General features: G+C 47.8%; 1 long non-coding RNA gene across 1 annotated transcript; it reads left to right on the top strand.

The window, feature by feature from the left end:
- Positions 1-2802: 2802 nt before the first annotated feature.
- On the top strand, positions 2803-13273 carry LOC136373298 (uncharacterized). The gene is made up of 2 exons (XR_010745618.1): positions 2803-3035; positions 13028-13273. It is a non-coding gene; the product is annotated as an uncharacterized lncRNA (long non-coding RNA).
- Positions 13274-16280: the final 3007 nt, after the last annotated feature.

Below are 16280 nucleotides of genomic sequence, written 5' to 3' on the forward strand. Positions count from 1 at the left end.
TCCTTACCTAAGTATACATACATGTCTCTTAGTAACAATCACAAATTCCTTATCATGTCCTTCAGTTCCCTTATCTTGCAGCTACAACTTATCACATAAGCAGGATGTACATCCTGTTGTGCATTCCGACCTTGATGTCTAAATTCCAACCAGCTGCATAGCATCGTGGCCTTTTCTATGCAGCCACTCTGTAGCAAGACTCTCCACACGTATACATTGTCAAGTGTTTCCATGCTCAGCCAGTTGGCATTTTCCTATTCTCAAAGAATCCTTTGCCCTGCACTGCCTGCCCTGCTCAGCACAGCACTCGTGTGGGTAGGCTGGCATAACTACCCTGGCTGCTGCAGGTGTGTGGTGGTTTCACGTTTGTTGAATTTTGTTTGCCAACTGGGAGATAGGATTTTGGGCGAAAAAAGGCAAAACAGGCTTCAACTTAAGATAAACAGATAGATTTTGTTAACACACTAAGAGAAGTAAAGGAAAAGGAAAAAATACAAATTAATTTCTAAACTAACTTACTACTAACTGTTTATTTTTATAAACAATGTAAAGAGGCAAAACTCAGAACTCCAGGTCAGTACTACTTATAAAAGTCTTTCATTCAGTCTTTGAGAGAGAGAAGGTTTTCTTGTTGTTTGGTAATTTTCTACAGAGAAACAGTCTGTTTGTGGCTTCAAATTTACACAAATGCAGCCTGCCCAGAAAACTTCTGCAGTTGTGGAACTTTTTATATTATGTAGTTTTTTTCATGACTACATATGGGCTGTAGACTCACATATATATATCGGGGTATCACTTCTAAAGATAAACAACTTTAAAGGCAAAGAATTCTTCAACTCAGGGAACAGAGATGTCTTCTTACTTCTTCTGCTGGCACAGGGGGCTTCTTCTCATCTTTCTCTCTGTTCCAACCTCTCATGGGACTATTAAATCCCAACTTCTAATTCAATACTCATTCAGTAAACCACCGATACTTTTGTTCAAAGAATTCACAGATCAACTCTCTAATTTATATTGTCTACAATTTAAAAGATTATTCTAGCATATTACAATCTGTTACTTTAACCCATAGAAGATTTTCAGCTTAGAACTAAGGCAACTTGTCATCTCTTCCAACTAAAAAAGTCACTCTTTCTTTACTGACTCTGAGATCTCTATATTGTTCTTTACATGTTTCCAATTTGGCTGTCTCTCTTACTAAGAAAAAGGTTAGGGCTTTGGAAATTTTATTTGTGCTAAGAAAGAGTTAAATTTGTCCAGGTCTTCTTTTCATCTGGCTGTGGCTGATTTCAAGGCATGCCGGCTGGGCCGATGGGGGAAGGGGGGCGGAAAGAAACTCACACTGATCGGAGCAGCTCGTGAAGTCAGGGATCTCAGCTGCAGCTTCTACCCTCACTCTTGAGTGCCAATGGGGGGCTCGGAGACATGGCCAGACCCAGGGCCGGCTCCCCCCACAAGGGGGAAGCAGCAGGGCCTGGCCAGCCTGGGCCACTCCTCAGAGCTCTGTTACTTTCTCTAGCTGGAAGTAAAAAAGACTGAGTCACTTGGGATTTCTGATTTAAGTCTGGGTTCTCCAGAGGCGTGGACAATGCTCCTATTGGTCAGCCAGAGTCTATCCCCAGCCTCACATTTGTGCTAAACTACCACAAGGTAGAAGGGCTGACACATTGTACAGAGCTGACAGCTTTAATTTATGAAAATGTTTATCATTTTCCACATTCCTGGGAGTTTATGCACACAGAAAAGGGAGCAATGTTCATACATATCCTTAAAAGTAGCCATGACCACATGTTGTGGAACATGCAGGCTTAAGAGATTGTAACCATATATGGGCTCCTGGGGCTGGAGCATCCCTGGCACCCCTGGGAGGAGGACAGCTGGTGGAATTTCCTATGAAAGGACAATTAATAAAGACCAAATCCTTTTGTATATACACATGTCTAAATATTGGACAAAAGATTCAAGGCTTTGCTACCCCAGAACCTGAACCTTACAGGACTCCTGCACTCATTCAGAGATTTGTAGCCTCTGACCCAGGTTCTAAGTGTAAGGTCTGGAGGTAGGAAAAGCACCAAGAGGGGCTATTTAAGGACTGCAAGTCCCAAAGGGACATGCTCCAGAGGCCCTGGTCCCTAAACACTGTTCTGAGAGCAGACCTCTGGCAGCACTGAGCAGTGACAGGCTGGAATTCTGCTTTCCTTGGCCTTGAGCTCTCCAGTCACAGCCTCAAGTCAACAACTCACCTCTGCAGCAGCCAGCACCCCAAGACTTTGCTTTTCTTCTTACCTGAGGTCCAGGAGCTTTCAGGGACATCAGAGCCACTGTGCTGCTGTGCCACTTCTTGCTTAGCCATGACAGGGAACAGGACAGCAGGAGACAAACTGTCCCCAGTGCTGCCCCTGTCACCAAGGTGCAAAGCAGCCTCTGATGTTAACGTGGCCAAAGGCATCAGGTGTGTTGCAAATGCCTTTGGGATAAATGAGACACACATGGCTCCCAGCTGAGTGGGGGAGGTGGAAAGCAGGGGGCACACACAGTGTTTGTGCTGGGCAGTGTTGCACTGGACAAAGAGTATACAAACACTCCCAGTCTCTGGGTTCCCTCATCAGCTTGGCAGATTTTGTTAGAGTTGCCATTTCTCCATTTCCATATTACTTTCCTTGTCTTCCAATTATTCTCCAATCACAGACACATGGGGCCAAAAAAGTTTTTTGCAATTTACTGTTGTGAGATTATATTTGGGCTTACTGGCTGAGAGGCACTTCTACCCTGTCCTAGGTTACAATGTAAGATGTGCCCAAAGTATGTATTCTATCACCATCCTCATGAGCTGTGTGAAAAACAGATGGGGCAGTGTTTCCCTTGCCCCCTCCCTCTGGACTATCTTCTGTTAATGGCCCATCAATGCCTTGCCACATAACTCATAGGTAACTCCCTCCAGGAGCTATCTCTCTTTAATGGGCCATCAAGAACTCACTGCATGACTCATAGAATGATATCAGCCCATTGTGAGATGCTCCGCCCAGGAGGAGGATGTTGGAGAGGATGAATCAGGGAAACCTTATAAATATGATTGCTTAGCAAAAGATTCTGAAAATATGAAACCTATAATCGGGATAGAAATGAAAGCTTACCTTGAGTTGTAGGATACTAAGTCTTAGTTACTATATAACCGGAAAACAATGGTCTAGCTAGCTGAAGGAGAATCCTTTTGACTGAACAATACCTTTCTGCTGGCTAAGGGATCCAAAGGTCAATGTAGCAAAACAGAAGTTTAAAAAGTAGTTTTTAGAGTTTAAAATATAACACAGTATGGTAATGTAGTAGTTCTTATAGGCTGTATGTAGAATTGTAGGATTTGTGTCTTGTATTGGTTGGTCACTGAAAATTAGAATTCATTATGATAGATTACCAATCAGTAATTGTTCACTAAACCTATCACAGGAAGCACCTGGTATTCTCGCCAAGACCCTCTCTTCAAACATCCGGCAAAGCAAACAAAAGAAAAGCTGAGTGACCAGTTTTTGCAGGGATCAGAGCAGCATTCCCACAACCACCGGACCACCAACTACCGGGAAGCGGACAAAGACCCCTCTCCAGCAACACTTTGCGAAAACACAGGAGAAACAGAAAAATACACGTATCACAGGGAGCTGAAAAGTATAAAAGCAGAGACTCTCAGATAGTGGTGTGGACCGTGGTAGAGCAGGAGACTCTCCTGGCCGCCCAGCGCGCCGTTTTGTTTACTGTCGCTTGCTCAATAAATTCCAATCTGATTTAATTGAGCTTGTGTCCAGTCAATTATTGGGACAACATATAACAAATTTGGTGCCGTGACTCGGATAGAGGCAACCTGGTGTGGGTCCCATACAGGGGAGGCGCCCCGCTGACAGCGGCCCCCGTTCGGTAGCACCCCATCTGATCTGTTGCCTCAAGTTTGCCTGTTTTCATTGTTTGCATTTTGTTCTCATGCAGCTTCAAGTAAACTATGTATATTATTAGAATTGTTTACATTCTTCCTCTCTAGGAGGAGAAAGATGATGATGGTGATGGTCACCAACGAGGTCGAAGAGGTGGCTACCTGTGTAGCCAATCTTGGCCTGTCTGTAAATTCGTATAATATGGAGTCAGAAAAATAAAGTAGAAGCTTTCCTGCTTGACCTCCTGCTGGCCTGCGTCGTCCTTTCGTGTTCCTAACAGCAGCTGCGAGTGTGACCCTCCATCACAAGTGGTGACCCCTCCGTTGGACAAGAATTCAGCCTTCTGTGTATCTGAGGTAACAAGGGGTAAAGGTGATGACCTCTGCCTCTCCCTCGGAAGATGTCCTCGTGATGGACCTCTGTTTGAGGTCCTAGAGAAGGAGGGATCCTCTGTACTAGAGAGGACTTCCTAGAGTTTTTTTATTATGCTAGGAGCCATGGTTTTTTCTCCAGCATTCAGGCTGCTTTCTCCACATGGCAGTGGCAGATCTTAGGGTCCCGCCTGCTGCACGAGTTTAAGGTGGATGATGAGGTGGATTTTTTGAGGTTGCTAACAACCTGGAAAAGGCTGGAAACGCTGGCTGGTATGCAGCCTCCCAGTTCTGGGGCTTCAGAGGATGGCTCCAGCCTGACACTGTCACCCGGGCTAGGTCCCAGGGGAGATGGTGGTGCCTTTTCTCCAGTCTCCGCACCGCGGACGCGCCGCTGGAGCGGAGGGGATTTAGCCCTACCCCTGCTCGCACGGTGCCGGCGGACAACCGATTCCCGCCCCACGTAGGCGCAGGAGTGAGGAAAGCCTGTCCTCCCTCAGCGCGGCAGCTGAGGAGGGCGCGGGGCCCGCGGACCGGACCCCGCCCGTACCCGCACCCCGCAGACGTTGGAGTGCGGGGGATCTTAGGGCTTGCGGAAGCCCAGCGGGACCGGCGCTACCAGCGCCGCCGACTCCGGTGCCGTGGAGGCGGCAGCAGAAGGTCCCTTCCCCTCCCCGTGGATTCCCGGCGCGGGAAGCGCCAAGAGCGCGTTTGGACCGGGAGGGGGGCGGTCACAGTGGACTGCCCTCATTGTGGGATTTCCACGAGATATTTCGTGGAGGAGGACGGCGTGGGTTCGTGCCGTCCCGAGGGGCCGAACGAAGCGGCCCCGGACCCGCAGCCCCCCGCGCCTCCGGGCGCGGCTCCGGGCGGCCAGCCAAGCCTGCCCGGAGGGGCACGGCTCGCAGAGTGAGAGGCCGGCCCCGGAGAGTGAGAGGCCCGCCCCGCAGCGGGCGGGAGGTCCGCCCACCATTGGAGTTCGGGCGGCCGGGGGGACCATGCTGGGAGCGGTACCCGCAGCCCCCCGCGCTGCGGCTCCGCCGAGAGATGCGTTGGGAGGTGGCGCTCGGGTGACCTTCGGGCTGTACAGCCTGGCTCTCCAGCGAGTCTTTCACCCCCGCGAGCCCTCTCCTTCCCCCGTGGCTTCTCCCCCCAAATCGCCCGTGTCCTTGGAAGCGGTGCCGCACGGCAAGTCCCTCAAGGCGCTGCGTTTCCCCCCGCGCTGAGCCGGAGCGGCTCCACAATTTTTTACTTTTAGGGGGGACGGCGCAGCTGGCGACAGGCCGGTGTTCACCCATGGCAAGGGGTCCCGGGATGCGGGTCGCTTTCGGGTGGTCGTGACGCTGCCACCGTGCAGGTGACGGTCCGGCCGCGGGACCGCGTGCGTTTTTGGGAGGATGTTCGATCCAAGGCTGATGCCGTGGGTAGCCGTGGTTCGGCACGGCAGCCCCCTGAAGGGCAGGATGAATTCCCCAGCTCTGCAGGTGCTGCAAGACGGGCACCTGCCTCTGTCCCCGTGGAGTCTAGGGGACAGAATTCGGAGGATGATGCCTCGACGGGCGGTCTGCGAGCTTTCCCTGTGCTTCGGGAAGCTGGTCGCAAGAAACATGCCCATTTGTCTTGGCAGGCTTTGGTTGATCTCCGAGATAGGGTTGGTAAACACGGTCTGGGGTCTCCGGAGATGATGCAGGTACTCCGGCTGATAGACACAGACGTGTTACCTCCTTATGACATTCGGTGTTTGGGCAAGGTTCTCTTTCAGCCGGTCGAATATGACCTATTTGAGTCCAAGTGGTCTCAATTGGCTGAAAAGACTGCAGCACAGAATGCTGGCTCGTCAAGATGACCCTAGGTATGGGGTAGGGCCAGACGTGCTGTTGGGTATAGGTGAGTTTGCTGATGTTAATAGGCAGATCACCTGTGAGCCCTTGGTACTGGAGCAGTGCCAGAAGGTTGGCATGGCAGCATTGGTACAGACAATGGAGATGTCTGCACCAAAACAGTCTTTTGCCACAATTCTTCAGGGGACTGACGAATCCTTCCTGCAGTTCGCAGAGAGGCTGACAGCTTCGGTTGAGCGACAGGTGGATGATTTTAATACCAGAATGATGTTGCTCAGACATTTGGCAAGGAGCAATTGCAATGCAGAGTGTAGAAGGATCATTGAGGCCCTTCCAGGCGATCCCTCACTTTTGCAAATGCCTGAAGCCTGTGCCAAATTGAGCACTGTACATGCTAAGGTGGCTGCCGTGGCTACCACCCTGCGCCCGACCTGGAAGGGGAAGCGGGGTGGGAAGCCAAAGCAGGCAAAGGCTCCGGCCAGCAAGAAGACAGGGAAGAAAGGGAAGAAGGGGACCAAACCTTTGTTTCTTTGTGCATGGTGTGGATGGCCAAATCACATGGCCAATGATTGTAAGGCCACAGTTCACATGAATGGCCAGTCTCTATCGGGCTCAGGAAATGGGCAGTGGAGCACGAAAAGGAAGCGTGCTCAGACACGAGTGTCTTCCCAATCCCCAGAGCCAATGGAGGTCTGCTGGGCCAGCAGAGTTTCCACACCCACTCGCCCCTGTCACTGTCCCTGAAGGGACCTGAATGCTCAACTTGTGTTTTTTGAGTCTTCTGTTCACAGGACAGAGTGCTGGTGGCGACAAGGAGGCTGCTCTGAAGCTACTGGGCTGCCTGACGTTCACTGGACTGTTGTTCTGGCCAGAGACTGTCCTGAAACAACTTTTACTCTGTCTGTCTTTGGAGTGGACATTGTGAGTTTCTCCCTTGCTGCTTAGCGTCTGGAATGGACTCTTTCTTCTAGACGACTTCGTCGCCCTTTGTGACTTGGTTCGGGAGCAGTTGGTCCAGGATCATCTGGAACTTTCTGCCAGTCCCTGGAATGTCTCTGTTTCCTGCCTCAGAAAGAAGTCTGGGACATGGAGGTTGTTACAGGACCTCTGAAAAGTTAATGCTGTGGTGGAAGGCATAAAGATGGTGCGGGCTGATGTGCCATCGCCCACCATGCTTCCCACAGATTGGTTGATCCTCGTTGTGAATCTGAAAGATTGTTTTCTTGTGATTCATTTGTACCCTACAGGTATCAGTGGCCGATGGAATGTGAATAGTCCAATCCCTTGCACGTTTGGACTGGGTCTTTCTGCCCCATCAGCTGCAAAAGACGGCAATTGCATTGTTTGAGCTCATTGCTTGATTGATAATTAAATGCAGGCAACAGTGCTTGCAGATTGATAGGTGCGGATTTTGCAAATTTTATACTCTCAGTATTACGGGAGAAATTTGACTGGAGCTTTGCAAGCAGTGTTTCTCTGCCAAATGCTCTGAAAAATTTTTAGGGCAGGTTGCTTGTCATCTGCCCAGCCATGAGCTATTGCAAGTGGCAAAAATTCTTTGAAATTTTTGCAGCACAAAACTAGTCAGAAGTAAGTGCAAGGACCTGCTGTCTTCACAGATGGTTCAGGAAGGACATGACAGGGCATTGTTGCTTGGAAGGATGGATCTGAGGGTCAAGTTTTGGAAGGTCATGAGGACGGGACAGCCCAATTGGTTGTATTGAGGGCTGCCGTCATGGCATTTCCAAAGTTTCCCAGGAACCTTTCAATTTAGTCACGGATTTAGTTTCTGTGGCCGACATGGAACAGCAGGTTGGGTCATTCAATTTTGAAGGAAGTCAGCAATGTTGCTTCTGTTTCATTTGATGAAGACCCTGTGTTGTGCCCCTGAGGTCTGGGTTCTTCAAAACAAAAATGGGGAATGCAGGGTGAAACCCTGCAATCAATTGGCAAAGGTTTTGTATGCCATCAAGCATCATAAGGTACTGCAGGGTTCTAATAACCCTGTCATGTTGAAAGCCAGGAGACCGTGACCAAGACTGAAGGTCAACAAGTGGAGGAACCACTGAGTGATGACTCTGATGCCGATGATCACTCCGATGCTCCTTCCACGTCAAGAAATTGAACATTGTTCATTTTCTTTTTCCTTTTTTCTTTTTTAATGGTAAAAGGGTGAGATGTTGCCTCAAGTTTGCCTGTTTTTCACTTTTTGCATTTTGTTCTCATGCAGCTTCAAGTAACTATGTATATATTAGAATTATTTACATTCTTCCTCTCTAGGAGGAGAATGATGATTGATGGTGATGGTCACCAACGAGGTCGAAGAGGTGGCTACCTGTGTAGCCAATCTTGGCCTGTCTGTAAATTTGTATATATATGGAGTCAGAAAAATAAAGTAGAAGCTTTCCTGCTTGACCTCCTGCTGGCCTGCGTCGTCCTTTCGTGCTCCTAACAGCAGTTGCAAGTGTGACCCTCCATCACAAGTGGTGACCTCGACGGTGGGAAAGGAATTCAGCTGTCTGTGTCTGAGGTCACACTGATCCTCTACCAACGAACCCTAAAATTTGACAGTAAGCAAAAGAAAGCCAGCAACCCCATAATCTTTGTGCACGAAGCCTGAACGAAGACGCAGGAGTGCGTAAGTATAGGCCGGTTATCCGTTCGGTTGGGGTTGGGTATCCCAGAGTGTGTCGCTGTGATACGTCCAGTGGAGGACGAAGTGATTGTGGACTCCTCGGTAGTGCATTTCCCATATCCTGCGAGGGACTGGGCCATGAAAAGGAGGCGAAGTGTGTGTGTGTGTGTGTGTGTGAAGGCACTCTGGAAGATGGGACAGAGGAAAAGCAAGCCCTCTGATCCCATGGGTGGGGGACCCCAGGCAAAGCTCCCCCCGATACTGCCAGATAGTCCTCTGGGACTTATGATTACATATTGGGATGATTACCCTTCTAGGCAGGGTAAGAGTAAAGTAAAAATTATTCACTATTGTATGGAGGTGCAAATTAGAGGCGACCACCTATACTGGTCTGTGTTTGGTTCCTTTGAGGATTGGATTTGTCAGGCTTTGAACATTTATGTAAGTTCCAGGGAACCTTTCAGTTCAGAGGAGAGTGAGTATGCACATCTCTGGATCAGGTCAGAAACTAGGATAAATTTATACCCTCTAAAAGAAAAAGGGGGAGAGGGGAAAAAGAGAACACGAAGAGAGGATGAAGTACCTGTTTCACCTCCTCCTTATATACCACCACCCCCCTCCCCCAGCACCTCTTCCACCTGCACCCCCTTCTGTGCCAAATTACCCTGATGGTACAGACTCCGCATCTGGTTCTCCCGGTGAACACCAGAGAGTAACAAGGAGTCAGATGAAAAGTAAACAACATGAGAGCGGGTTATACCCACTCAGAGAAATTGCTATGGGGGGTCCACAACCGGGTATGGGAATATGTAGCAGTCCCTTAAATCAGGAGATGTGCGGGAATTTAAGAAAGAAATGGGGAACTTGTTAGAGGATCCCTTAGGAGTTGCAGAAAGGGTGGACCAGTTTCTAGGGCCCAACATATACACGTGGGATGAAATCCAGTCTATACTGGGCATCCTATTTACAGCAGAAGAGAGGGGAATGATCAGAAGGGCCGGAATGAGAGTGTGGGGACCAGCAACACCAACAGGGTCCCGTGGCAGATGTTAAGTGGCCCCTCCAGAGACCAAACTGGAATAATCAGGATCCAGTGGATCGAGGTCATATGCAAGACCCTAAGGACAATTATTGTCCAAGGAATAAGAGAATCAGTCCCTCGGGGGCAGAATATCAATAAAGCTTTTAATGAACAACAAAAGAAGGATGAAACCCCCACTGAATGGCTGGAGAGGTTACAAAAAAGTCTCCAGTATACCCGGGTAGATCCTAATACCCCGGTGGGACAAGCCCTGATGAAAACTCAGTTTGTGGCCAAATCATGGGCAGATTTCAGAAAGAAGCTAGAAAGATAGAAGATTGGCAAGATTGTGGATTAGATGAATTGTTGAGAGAGGCTCCGAAAGTTTATGTAAGGCAGAAGGATGAGGCTTACAAGAAACAAGCATTAATGATGCTGGCAGCAGTCAGAGACAGGCAGAGAACAGGCAGATTCCAGAAAGGGATTTGAGGCTAGACACAAAGAATCTGGGACAAAGAGACCCCCGAAGGAGGATAGAGGTGTATTAACGTGCTTTACTGTGGAAAGAAGGGACATGTTAGAAAGATTGCAGAAAGAGGATCATGGATGAACGGATGTTCAGAGAGGAATAGGGGGTGTCAGGGGCTCTATTTACTGGGGATTCGAGGAAAGAACTGAGCCCTTGATAAAATTAAAAGTGGGTCCCCAACAACAAGAAATTGAGTTCCTAGTGGACTCAGGGGCGGAGAGATCAACCATCCAAAAATTACCTCGGGGGTATGAATATCTTCAGAAAAAGTTCTAGTTATTGGAGCTAAAGGGGAACCATTCAAGGTACCCGTAAGTAAAGATGTATTGTTTGAAACAGACTCTAAACTCGGCATAGGGTCTTTGCTGCTAGTGCCTGAGGCCGATTATAATTTGTTAGGTCGAGATTTGATGATTGAATTAGGAATTAACTTGGAAGTAGTGGGAAAGAAACTTACTATTAAGCTGTGTCCCTTAAGGACTGAGATGAAGAGAAAATAAATCCTGAAGTATGGTATACTCCAGAGACGGTGGGAAGATTGAACATTGAACCCTTTACAGTAACTATAAAGAACCCAGAGATACCAGTTAAAGTTAAGCAATATCCAATACCTAAAGAGGGGAGACAAGGGTTAAAACCCGAAATAGAGAGACGGATTAAACAAGGGTTGTTAGAATCCTGTATGTCTCCATTCAATACACCTATTCTGCCTGTAAAGAAGGCAGATGGAAATTACCGATATTCCCCCAAAGCCTCCTCTTCTGGGTTGACCTGCCTCCTATCCCATATATCCATCCCATATCTTGGATACATTGTTATGTCTGGCAGCTGCCCCCTCCCTCTTGGGCGGGTGCCTGCAGTTTTTTTTTTTTCTTTCTTTCCTGTTTCGGCTCTTTCTTTGCTAGCTTGGCTGCCTTTGCCTTTGCTTCGCTTTGCTTTGCTTTGCTATCCGGCTGCCCCTGCCGCTGTTTTTTTTTCCCCCCGCTGCTTCTGTTTGGTTTTTTTTTTTTTTCCTTCCTTCCTTCTTTCCCCCCCCAAGGTTTGAACCGGCTTCGGACCTGACCTGACCTGACAAGTTGGAGAAGTCCCGGGCTTGCAACAGACGCGTCGCACCCTCCTCATCACAGTAACCCGTCTTTTCCCACTATTCGGTGTTGGGGAGTGTTTTTTGTCAGTAAACCGGTTTTTCCACTTTTCCTCCAAGGTATTTTCCTTCCCGAACCCAGGGTTGGGGGAGAAGGGGTGGTGGAGGTTTGGTTTAGGGGACTCCTTTTGGAGGTTCTTCCCTAATTTATTCCAAACCAGGGCACCATACCACGCATCAAAGCCCACTGACACCTCCACACCGGCCAGTGATGCCACAAGTGGAAGCCAGGAAGCAAGCAAGACCTGAACTGTGCAGAATCACAGGAGAATGAGGACTGCCGAAACAGCTCAAGAAAAGACTGGACTTTATTAATTGCGCAAATGCATGTGTTTCTTACCCTTTTGTTTTAATTTTATAGTGAAGCTTTACCTGTTGATCAACCAAAGACGAATGTCTGAATTGCTTTAGCCAAGTCTGCAAGCTCTGGACACCTCCTGTTCATCCAACACGAGCCCTGACCAAACCCTTTTCAACCTGTTTAGTTAAGTACCTTTCCCAGAAGGCTTTGTTAATGTTACTTTTGAAAAATATTTGCTGTATAAACTTATCTAATCCTTCTATTTCTATCATAAACCAGTTACAGACCTTAAAAGATTTAGCTAACCAAATTACAACAAATGACCCATCCTAGTTAGACAATTTGTTTGACGGTTTGAGCTTTGCACCTTGGCTAAAGGAAGTCTGTAAATAAGTTTGATTATTTTAATAGTAATAATTGTAGTTTTAGTAGCCATACCCTGTATACTTAAGTGTGTGCAAAAAATAACTAATAGGACAATTTCTAGTATCTTAATTATTCAGTCAGAAAGGGGGAGATGTGGAGAGGATGAATCAGGGGAAACCTTATAAATATGATTGCCTTAGCAAAAGATTCTGAAAATATGAAACCTATAACGGGATAGAAATGAAAGCTTACCTTGAGTTGTAGGATACTAAGTCTTAGTTACTATATACCGGAAAACAATGGTCTAGCTAGCTGAAGGAGAATCCCTTCTGATTCAGCAGAACCCTTTCTGCTGGCTAAGGGATCCAAAGGTCAATGCAGCAAAACAGTAGTTTAAAAAGTAGTTTTTAGAGTTTAAAATATAACACAGTATGGTAATATAGTAGTTCTTATAGGCTATATGTAGATTCTATAGGATTTTGTGTCTTGTGTTGGTGTGTCACTGAAAATTAGAATATTCATCACAAAATGAGATATAATGTATTGTAACAAGGACCTTGCGCTCTTACATCTTACATCTTACCTCTTACCTCCTCTTACCTCTTCCTCCTCTCCTTCCCGCTGCTCTTAGCTCACTCTACCCTTCCTCTTCCCCCTACTCTTGCTCTTTCCTGTTCTCTTCCCCCCTGCCACTTTGCTCTCTCACTCCCTTCTCACTTAGCCCACACCCTCCTATTCTTCTCTCCCTCTCTCTTTGGGACTTCCCTTCAGCCCAGGCTGGTGGCTGAAGGCAAGGCCTTTTTACCCACGACCCTTGCAATAAAACCACATATTCTAGAAAATACAGGTTGGCAGAAATTCCTTGTCCCAGCCCTCCGCGGACTCGCCTACAGGAGGAGCCAAGCATTCCCACCGGGATGTAATCTGGGATTTGGGACAGCACAGGGAGCCCTTACCCACTGGATTCCCAGAGGACAAGAGCTATCAGACCTTTCTATGGGATCACTGCTTCAAGAAGACCACCTCATCTGGACTGCTTCCACCACCCTGCTCAGGTTGTATTCTGACTCTGTCAGTGGTCTTTTGTACTATTGCATTTATTTTATTTTACTTTTATTCCCCCTTCTATTAAATTGTATTTCTGACTTGGAGTCTCTCACTGGTTTTGCTTTCAAACCAGCACATACCTCCACCTCCTCTCTTCACCTCACCCAAGAAGTTTCCTCCATAAAACTCCCCAATATCTGGTGGAGAAACACTTTTTTTGGAGTTGTGACAAGAGAAAGTCCTCTCGCGACAGTGCAAACAGCCATGATGACCACAAATAGGCAGCAGAGGTCAGCAAAGCCTAGTGCTAGGAATGGCCTAATGACCGGGTGATGTGAGACATGGGGAGCTCGTGGGGGAATGTGTCCTTGCAGGCTCAGTGCTGGTGGGAGGATTTGAACCAGCTCTGAGATGCATCAGCAGCTCCAGCAAGGGCTGCAGTTCATCTCTGACTGTCCTGGGTTGTAGTTTAGGATATATTCTATCACCATCTCAGTTAATGGTCCATCAATGCCTTCTGCATGACTCAGAGTGACTGCATGACTCCCTCCGGGAGTTATCTCTCTCTTTAATGGGCCATCAAGGCCCTCTTCCATGACTCATCATCCCATTGTGAGATGCTCCACCCATGGGAAGAGCCAAGCATTCTCACCTGGATATAAGCTGGGATTTGGGACAGTAGAAGCAGCCCTCACCCACTGGATTCCCAGAGGGACCGGAGCTACCAGACCTTTTCTACAAGATTTCTGTTCAGGAAGACCCCCTCGTCTGGACGGTTTCCATCACCTGATCAGGTTGTATTCTGATCTCTGTCAATGGTTTTTCTTTTTGTATTTATTTATTTTATTTTATTCTATTTTATTTTCCTTTTCTTCTCATTAAATTGTATTTCTGACTTAGAGCCTCTCACTTGGTTTGTTTTTCAAAACCACAACACTGACCAAAACTCATCCTGCAGTCAGCTTATGGCTACTGGCCTTAAACTCCTCATTCTGAAAGCTTAATAGGAAGAAATGGCCAACAAGCAGCTGGGCTTAAAGGGGGAAAACAAATGGTCTGTGACCACCTCCATACTCCCAGGTGTTTGAGAAGGTGGTAGCTCCTGTGAGGGGGCTCAGGGTGTCAGAGCAGTCAGTGTTGCAACAGGGCTCCCTCTCTGTGACTGATAAGGGAGTCAGCTGGATGGTGCATGAGGCGTGGCAACCCAGCAGGGCTTGGGGAGGGTCTCTGGAGCTGGGGTGGACTGAACTCTGCATAGCCCAGATCTGCAGGGACACAGTGGTGATGGACAATTGCTGTCCTTTCCAATATTGTCATTGTGATGAACATAAACTGTTTTTGTTCACTAGAGGTCAAACAACTCAACAGAAAGTTACTATGTTACTATCTAAGCCTATAGAAAAGCCATACGCAAACATGCTCTTGCTCAATCCTTTTTCTGTACTTGCTTAATTAGTTTTAAGTTTCAGAAACCTGAGCACAGCTGCCATATAAGGGAAAAGGCAACCGAAGGATGACTACCCGCCTTCATCGCTACGACCACCGGGAGGCAGAAAAAGACCCCCTAGCAACAGGTCGCACACTCGCAAAGTACAACAGGAAAGGACACGTCAGCTAAAAAGAAGAGATAAAAAGGTGGACTGGAATTTTGCACGCTGCGGCAGTTGGCAGAGCGGTGACTCTCCTGCCGTCCAGCGCTGTATTTGCCTTCGCCTTGCCTGCTGTAATCTAATAAATTCCGATTTGAATCCTTACTTGTGTCTCCAGTCTATTACAATTTGGTGCCGTGACTCGGATGCCAGCTGCATGATAGGGCTTTTGGTTCTGCCTGGGGGGTGCCCCGCCGATCAGTCGGTGGCCCTGGTAGTTCCAATTCCTTTCTCAGTTGCACCGACGAACCTAAATTCAAGGCATTAGGCAAAGGAAGCCGGCAGACCCTATAAACTTTGTGCACAAAGGTCTGGACGAAGACGCGAGACGCATGAGTATCTGTGTGGAATCCGTTCGGTCTGGGTCGGGTATCCTGGAGTGCTGCGAGTGATGTATGTGTGAGAGGGGAACCGGCAGCTCGGATTCCCCAAGCGAGTTTGGACCCTCAGTAGTGCGGTACTCATTGCCCGCGAGGGGCGTGAGCCACGAAAAAGGGGAAGCGAGTGATTTTGCATCACAAGAGCGTGTGAGGGCACTCCAGAAGATGGGGACAGGGGAAAGAGCAGGCCCTCTACTCCCATAAGACAGCCCACTGGGGTTTATGTTAGATAATTAGAAACATTACCCTAACACAGGAGGTAAGGATAAGGCTAAAATGATCCACTATTGTGTGGTAGTATGGGGTGGGAAAGAAATTTCCCAAAGTGTTTTTTGGCCCATCTTCGGATCATCAGAAGATTGGGTAAGGCAGAAACTTAATTTGTGGGGGAGGAGACACCCACGGATTGGCTAGAATGCTGAGAGAAAAACCTGCAGATGTACTCGAGGCTTAGGACCCTGAGACACCGTTGGAGCAGGCACTATTAAAAACACAATTTGTGGCTAAATCATGGGAAGATATCAGGAAGAAGTTAGAAAAATTAGATAATTGGCAAAATAAAGACCTGGATGAGCTATTGAGGGAATCACAGAAGGTATGAAGAGGGACAAGAGACAAGTAAGAATGATGGTGGCAGCAGTAAGGGAAGCTAAGAGAATGGATGCCCCTCCAAAAACAAGCCAAGGGACCAAGAGAAATGGGGGAAGGGTTCCTCGGGTAGAGAAAAAGGAAGTAGGTGTGTGGACACTTTTGGAGGGACTGTAGGAAGTGGCTGAGGGATGAGAGAGCCTTTAAGGAAGACTAGAGGGGTCAGGGGCTCTATTGCTGAGGACATGGAAACATCAGGAGCCCTTGATAAAATTAAAATAAGTCCTCAGCGGCAGGAATTTGAGTTCTTAGTGGACACTGGCGCAGAACGATCGACAGTCCAGGTATTACCAGGGGGATGCAAGATATCAAAAGAAACTGCTCAAGTGGTAGGGGCGAAGGGGAGCCTTTTGAGGTCCCTATTATTAAGGATGTACTGGTACAATCAAAATCCAAAATGGGAATAGGGAGCCTTCTGCTGGTACCAG

This window comes from Sylvia atricapilla, chromosome W, assembly GCF_009819655.1.
Source record: "Sylvia atricapilla isolate bSylAtr1 chromosome W, bSylAtr1.pri, whole genome shotgun sequence".
Classification (NCBI taxonomy): domain Eukaryota; kingdom Metazoa; phylum Chordata; class Aves; order Passeriformes; family Sylviidae; genus Sylvia; species Sylvia atricapilla.